Source organism: Mustela erminea, chromosome 10 (assembly GCF_009829155.1).
Source record: "Mustela erminea isolate mMusErm1 chromosome 10, mMusErm1.Pri, whole genome shotgun sequence".
In the NCBI taxonomy this organism is placed as follows: Eukaryota; Metazoa; Chordata; class Mammalia; order Carnivora; family Mustelidae; genus Mustela; species Mustela erminea.
Window position 1 is genome coordinate 99187478 of NC_045623.1, and position 6432 is coordinate 99193909.

A 6432-nucleotide genomic window follows, 5' to 3' on the forward strand; every position below is an offset into this window, starting at 1 on the left:
CCTGTGCCCTCATCCCCTGCAGAAAAGCCGCCCAGTATTGATATAGTGGAGGTGACGGTGCTTTGTACTTGCTTCATAGTGACCCTCTATCAGCCAGCCCCCGACCAACAAGGTGCTACCTTCCCCATACTGGTCATGCAAATAATTGTGTCTCCTGGGGTGGAAGTTCTATATTACACTGTGCTGTCTGGGGAGTTTCTGTCTTTGTCCATGACTCTTAGGCCTCTTTACACCAGAGTTTTACAACCTTGGCACTAGTGACATCTGGATGGGGTAAGTCTTTGTCGTGGGGGCTGCCCTGAGCACCATAGGATGGTTCGCAGCTTCCCTCAACCTCTACTTACTAGATGCCAGTAGCAACACCCCCTCAAGCGCTGACAACCCAAACTGACTCCAGACACTGTCCAGCGTCCCTGGGGGGAGGGAGGATTTACCTCTCCCCACCCCTATTAAGAACCACTGCTTAAAATACTGCATATAGATCCCCAACATGTGGTTTTTGCTCTGAAGTTGACGTCAGTGAAGATAAATGGCGAAATCTAACCAGGGAAGTAGTGGCCTGGAAGTCAGAACACCTGGGATCAAGTCTCACTTCCCACCTGTCTGCCCTTAAGCAAATTATATAGCCTCTCTGAGCTTCAGTTTTTCCCGATGAGTATTGGGGATAACCAATGAGAAAGGGATTTGAGTCTGTTTTGTTCACTCCTGTATCCCCAGTATCTAGACTAGTACATAGAAAGTGCTCAATAAAAATGTGTTGACTGGCTGACTGAATCTCTGGCCTGCCTCCCTCCCAGGGCTTTGGCAGGGTTCAAATGAAAAAGGCTTTGCCAACCTCCATGACTGGGGATCACGGAAAATATCGCACCATGTCCAAACTCAGAACATGGATGCCACTGGCTGGCATTTTCTGAACTAATTTTATAAAAACATAAGGATTCATGAAAGCCCAATACATGTCCTTCGATGGGTGAGTGGCTAAACCGTGGTATAGCCACACGGTAGTAAAATACCACGCAGAAATAAAGAGGAACAGATCCTCCAGGTATGAGGCAGTCTGGGTGGCTTTCAAGGGAACCAGGCTGAGTTTAAAAACCCAATCTCGTAAGGTCCCATACTGTATGACTGCGTTCATAGAATATTCTGGAAACCACCAAATTATGGAGATGAAGAACATTGCCAGGGGTTGTGGCTGTGCCAGCCTGGGCGTGGCTTCCACGGAGCAGCACGAGGGAGCTTGTGGGAACGGAACTGTTCTGAATACTGAGGGGGAGGCTTCAGTCACATGAATCTATACACATGATAGAACTACATAGGCCTACACACAGACACACACAGACATGAATATACATACACGGGAAATCCAAATAAACTCTGTGGGTTGTACCAATGTCAATTTCAATGTCAATTTCCCAGCTACAATATTGCAGGAAAGACTGAGGGAAGGATGCACAAGTCCTCCCTGCGATGCGTGTGTGTGTGTGTGTGTGTGTGCAATTTCCTGTGAATCTGTTATTATTTCAAAACAAAGATTTGAGGGGCGCCTGGGTGGCTCAGTGGCTTGAGCCTCTGCCTTCGGCTCAGGTCATGATCTCGGGGTCCTGGGATCGAGCCCCGCATCGGGCTCCCTGGGAGCCTGCTTCCTCCTCTCTCTCTCTCTCTCTCTCTGCCTGCCTCTCTGCCTACTTGTGATCTCTGTCTGTCAAATAAAACAAAAACAAAAAACCAAAGATTTGAACCTGAAGAAAATAAATACGTAGGGACAAAAGAGAAGAAAGAATTCCCCCAAAACATGTGCAGCATAAAAATAGTTAAATTCCCCAGATCACTAGAAGAGGTGAGAGACAGACTACGAACTCGAGCTGGCAGGAAATGGAACTATTTTTCCATGACTCAGCTTGATTTATCTTAGGAGCCCCTATTCTGCCAGGTGGCAGAAATGTCCCCCCCCCCCCCCCCCCCCCGCCCTGCTGCCCCTGCTGGGGTTGCATCTAAATTCTGAAGCCTGTGTCATGCTAAAGCCTCCTAGGGGCACATCTGGAGCAGATGCCATCCATTCCTGTTCCCACATTGGCTGCTCGGCTGTTGGTCCTGGCAAGTCCATGCTGAGCCTGAGGGAAATCTAGCAGGACAAGTCACTACCTGGTAACCTCTGACTCACGTGTCATCCACAGATATGTTCATTTCACCCATATAGCATTTTATTTTTTTTTTAAAGATTTTATTTATTTATTTGACAGAGAGAGATCACAAGTAGGTAGAGAGGCAGGCAGAGAGAGAGGAAGGGAAGCAGGCTCCCTGCTGAGCAGAGAGCCCGATGCGGGGCTCGATCCCAGGACCCTGAGATCACGACCTGAGCCGAAGGCAGCGGCTTAACCCACTGAACCACCCAGGCGCCCACCCATATAGCATTTTAAAAGATCAGTCGCCAATATTTGAAATGGGAATTTTCACAGAAGAATCTAGATATTTGAAAGAAAAACAAGATTTTCGTGTCTTGTAAAAAATATTTTCATGTTTTATAAAAAAAAATAATAAAGATGTTCATGTCTTGTCATGGTCACTGTTGGCTTGCCACGGTCCCCACCATTCCCTATTACATGGGGCCTGCTTCACTCATTTGCAAAATTTGCCCAGCCCACATAGTTTCTTGAGTTGGCAACCTCACTCTTTCCTATTTCTGTGTCACTTGTGGGTCCCGGGGGCCCATTTCTCTCCTGCTCCTTGCTGGGGGACAGAAAAATGCTATGACTATGGTGCTCTGTCTCAGACTCATCTGCCTTCATCTATCAAATGGCCATTCAGCCCCGGGGTCTTGCTGTCCTCCCTGGCTCCACACGGAAAAGGAACACAATGGGACACAGCCCGGAGCCCTCATTCTCAGTTTCCCTTCCTTTCAAACTACACCCTCCTCCTCCAGATCTGGGAACCTTTGTCTGCGCTAAGAGGCAGGAAGCCATGCGGGTCCAGCAACAGTGCCTCTCCCCGCCCTGCCCCCCGCCCCAGGCTATTATCTAAACACACCAGTCCTTTCTATTTCCCCTGATTTCCTAGGCTTTCCAAATCCAAAGCCAAGACTATTGGGTTCTTTTTATCGTTGTGCCATCCCTTCCTGGAGGCAGATGATAACAGCTGCCTGAATTTTGGGGGTGGAGAGGATCTTGAAGCAGTAACAAAAACTGGAAATGAAAAACGCATCAGTTAATTCAAGACGTCCCCCTCCATCCTCTTTCTGCACGCCAGGTGCTGTGCTAAGCTCTCCACGTGCGTTCTCTCATTCCAACCACAAATTGGAAGTGGGGCTGAGATAAAGTGTTTGTCCAAAGTCAACAACTAGCGAGGGGCAGAGCTGAGACTTGAACCCAGAGCAGATCATCCTAGCCACCTGGGGTCCCCAAAGGTGTGGTTTTAATTCAGCTCTACCCTCTGGGCTTCCAGCGCTCACGGTACTGACCACCTAGGCAGAGGCGGGTCAGAATCCTTACCTGGGTGAAAGGGAAAGGCCATTGGTTGAACGTTTATTAAGCCCCGCCCATTCTCCCAGCTGATTGGCAGGGTGGCCGTGACTGACAGGTTGCCTACCCTTGGCACAGTGCAATATATTGACCCCCACCGCAGGCCACGGTAACCGCAGCGTGAGAGTCCAGACGGCCAGGGCAGATCGACTCCCTGGAGAAGAACAGGGATAAAAATGGAAGGACAAGAGGTTGAGTCAGAAAGTTGGCAAATCTAGTTACGGGAAAGGATAGAAGCGGGCTGCTATCAATTTGTAAATCAGCAGCCCGCCTTGCAAGCTGGGTAAAGCTTTTTTTCTTCAAAATCTAATTACAAGACAGAGCCTAGAGAGCCGTCCTGGGTTTTTGGCTTGGCTCCCTGCAAAACTCCCCTTACCCCCCACCCCCCACAGCCCACTGTCCCTTGACTGTTTCCGGTCCAAGGGCCTTGCTAGCAATCCCTGAGCTTGCTTGTCACGGGGCCTCTGGAAGAGTTACTTGGGCACCGAGGCATTCCTTCCTCACCCCTGATGGGCAGGAACAGCTGATAAGCCATCTGTCCTGCCAGCCCTCTGCACAGCCAGGGGCTCTGGTCTGAGGCTTTCTGCAGCCAGCCACCTGGGAATAATTAGTCAGTCAGTGCCGCCTCTAGAAAAGACAGACCTACCCCAGGTCCCTGGGTTTTCTCTGAGGCAGCATCCACCTGCCCAGCATCTGGACCAGCTTTGGACAGCACCATTGAGCTAACTGGCCTTCTGTTTGGCCAGAAAGAGGGAAGGGCTTTGTTTTGTTTTTAGTCCAATGTAATTCAACATTTAAAAATGTGTATGAAGTGAGATTGAGATAAATTCCTGCTAGAAACTTAACGCTTTCCCCCACCTACATTGCTCTTTAGCTAACACTGGGCACCATGCGAAACGCTGGCACTTGCATTTAGCGTCGTTCCTATAGGAGGGAGTCTAGCTCGGTACTCCGGGGCACATGGCCCTGCAGCTGGGCTGTCTGAATTCAAACCCCGGCTCTGCAGTTGCTGGCTACCGCTTCTTAGGGGAGGCATTTAATCTAGTGGAGTCTCTGCTTCCTCAGCTGTAAAATGGGGTTAGTGAGAGTCCTGACCGAATCAGTGTCTGTGAAGGGCAGCAAGCAATGCCTGGCTCGTGATAAGTTGCTCTGTAAAAGGAAGAGCTTTGAGGAAAAACTCCCAACACAAAGGAAACTGTTGTAGGTCAGGGAGGGATGGGGAGACAGGGTTGCTGCACAGAGGCAGAGGTTACTCCGCAGACCTGTGACTGGAGTGTCAAAGACATAGTGCTGCTGGTCGAGCAGACTCTCCAGGGTCTTGGCTGGTTCCAGAGGACCAGCCACGAGACTGACCCAGCAAGCTATCGAGGCCTGGAGGGAGGAGCCAGGCTTCGATTTCCTCTCTAGCTCATCCTGGGTTATGGAACACTGTTGGGGGGAGGAGGGTGAGGGATGGAGAAACGGACCCATTCGGAGGGCTCTCAGGAAGGAGGTGGGAGGGCAGTAGAGGGGGGTAAGCAGCCCGGGGCCAGAGGCAGCTGTGCCCTGGGTCCTCTAAGCTTCTGGGGGCTGGGCTGCTCAGAAGGAGGAAGTCATGACCAGACGTGCTGAGTTCTGAGTTAAGGACTTTGCAGGCTGCTGGGGGAGGTGGGAACCACCACCCAGTCCCGTGGAAATCCCCTGTGGGTGGGTGTCGGGGAGTCTCCCCGTGCTAGAACTCTCCTCCGGCCCTATCCTTTTACTGATTTTTATTTATTTATTCTTAACGAGTCATAATTTACATTCAGTGAAGTGCAAAACTCAGCGAGCAGCTTGATGGGTTTCTACCGATGTACATACCCATGCAGTTACCACCCAGATCAAAATCTAGAGCATTCCCAGGACCCAGGAAGGCTGCCTCATACCTTTTCCCAGCTCAAGACTCCCCAGAGTCCTCAATTTTGCTATACCTTCAACAACTGTTGCTTATTTTTGAATTCAAATAAACAGAATCACACAGTATGTCTTCTTTTGTGACTGGCTTCTTTCATTCGATATTGTGTCTGGGTTTTCGTACATCTGTACTTCTTTTTTTCTTCATGGCTGTATAATATTCCACCGTGGGAATATCCCCTAATTTATGTTCTTATTCCGTTCTTTTCCAGCTTGGGACTATTATGAATAAAGCAGCGAGGAACACTTTTGACCTGGCTTTTGGGACACAGAAGTGCCCGTTTCTGTGAGACATAGAGCCTGGTGTGCTTTCAGGCCTTTTCGACATTCTATCTAAAAATGCTCCAAAATCAGAGAATAGGGAACTAGCATGTTTCCCGCCCCCCTCCTCTCCCCTCCCCCTGCACAGCCACTATGGGGTTGCAGCCGTGAGAGCCTGAGAAGCAGAAAGGAGACCAAAGGCACCACACTACACCAGCCACATTCAGAAGCTGTAAAACTATGTTTACCACTTGCCAACAGCATTTCCCCTTTCAAAAATGTTAGCTGACCTTATGCAGGCAATGTATGTAGAGATTTTCTGAAACTTGGAAGAAAGTTCTGCTCTTTCTCTTGCTGATGGTGCCTGCTGAAGTCTTGAGTGCTGTGTAAGGACTCAGAGATGACCAGGTGCATTTCCCCCATTTTACAGATCGGAAAACTGATACCCAGAGAAGCGACTTGCCCAAAGCTTCACAGCGGGTAAATGACGGGAGGAGGGGCGCAAAGAATCCCGGCCTCTAGTGGCCTCCTCTGTAGGTTGGGACAAAGGGATCATCTTCGTTGGTCCTTCCCAGTGCTCTCCGGCTAAACCGGAACTGCTGTCCCCGAAGCTTAGAGTTTCCTAGTGATCATCCTCCCATGATTAGTGGATGTCAGATTCTAGATTTACTCTCTTGACCACCTACTATGTGCCAGGTGCTGGTTTATTAGTTTTGGGGGATAC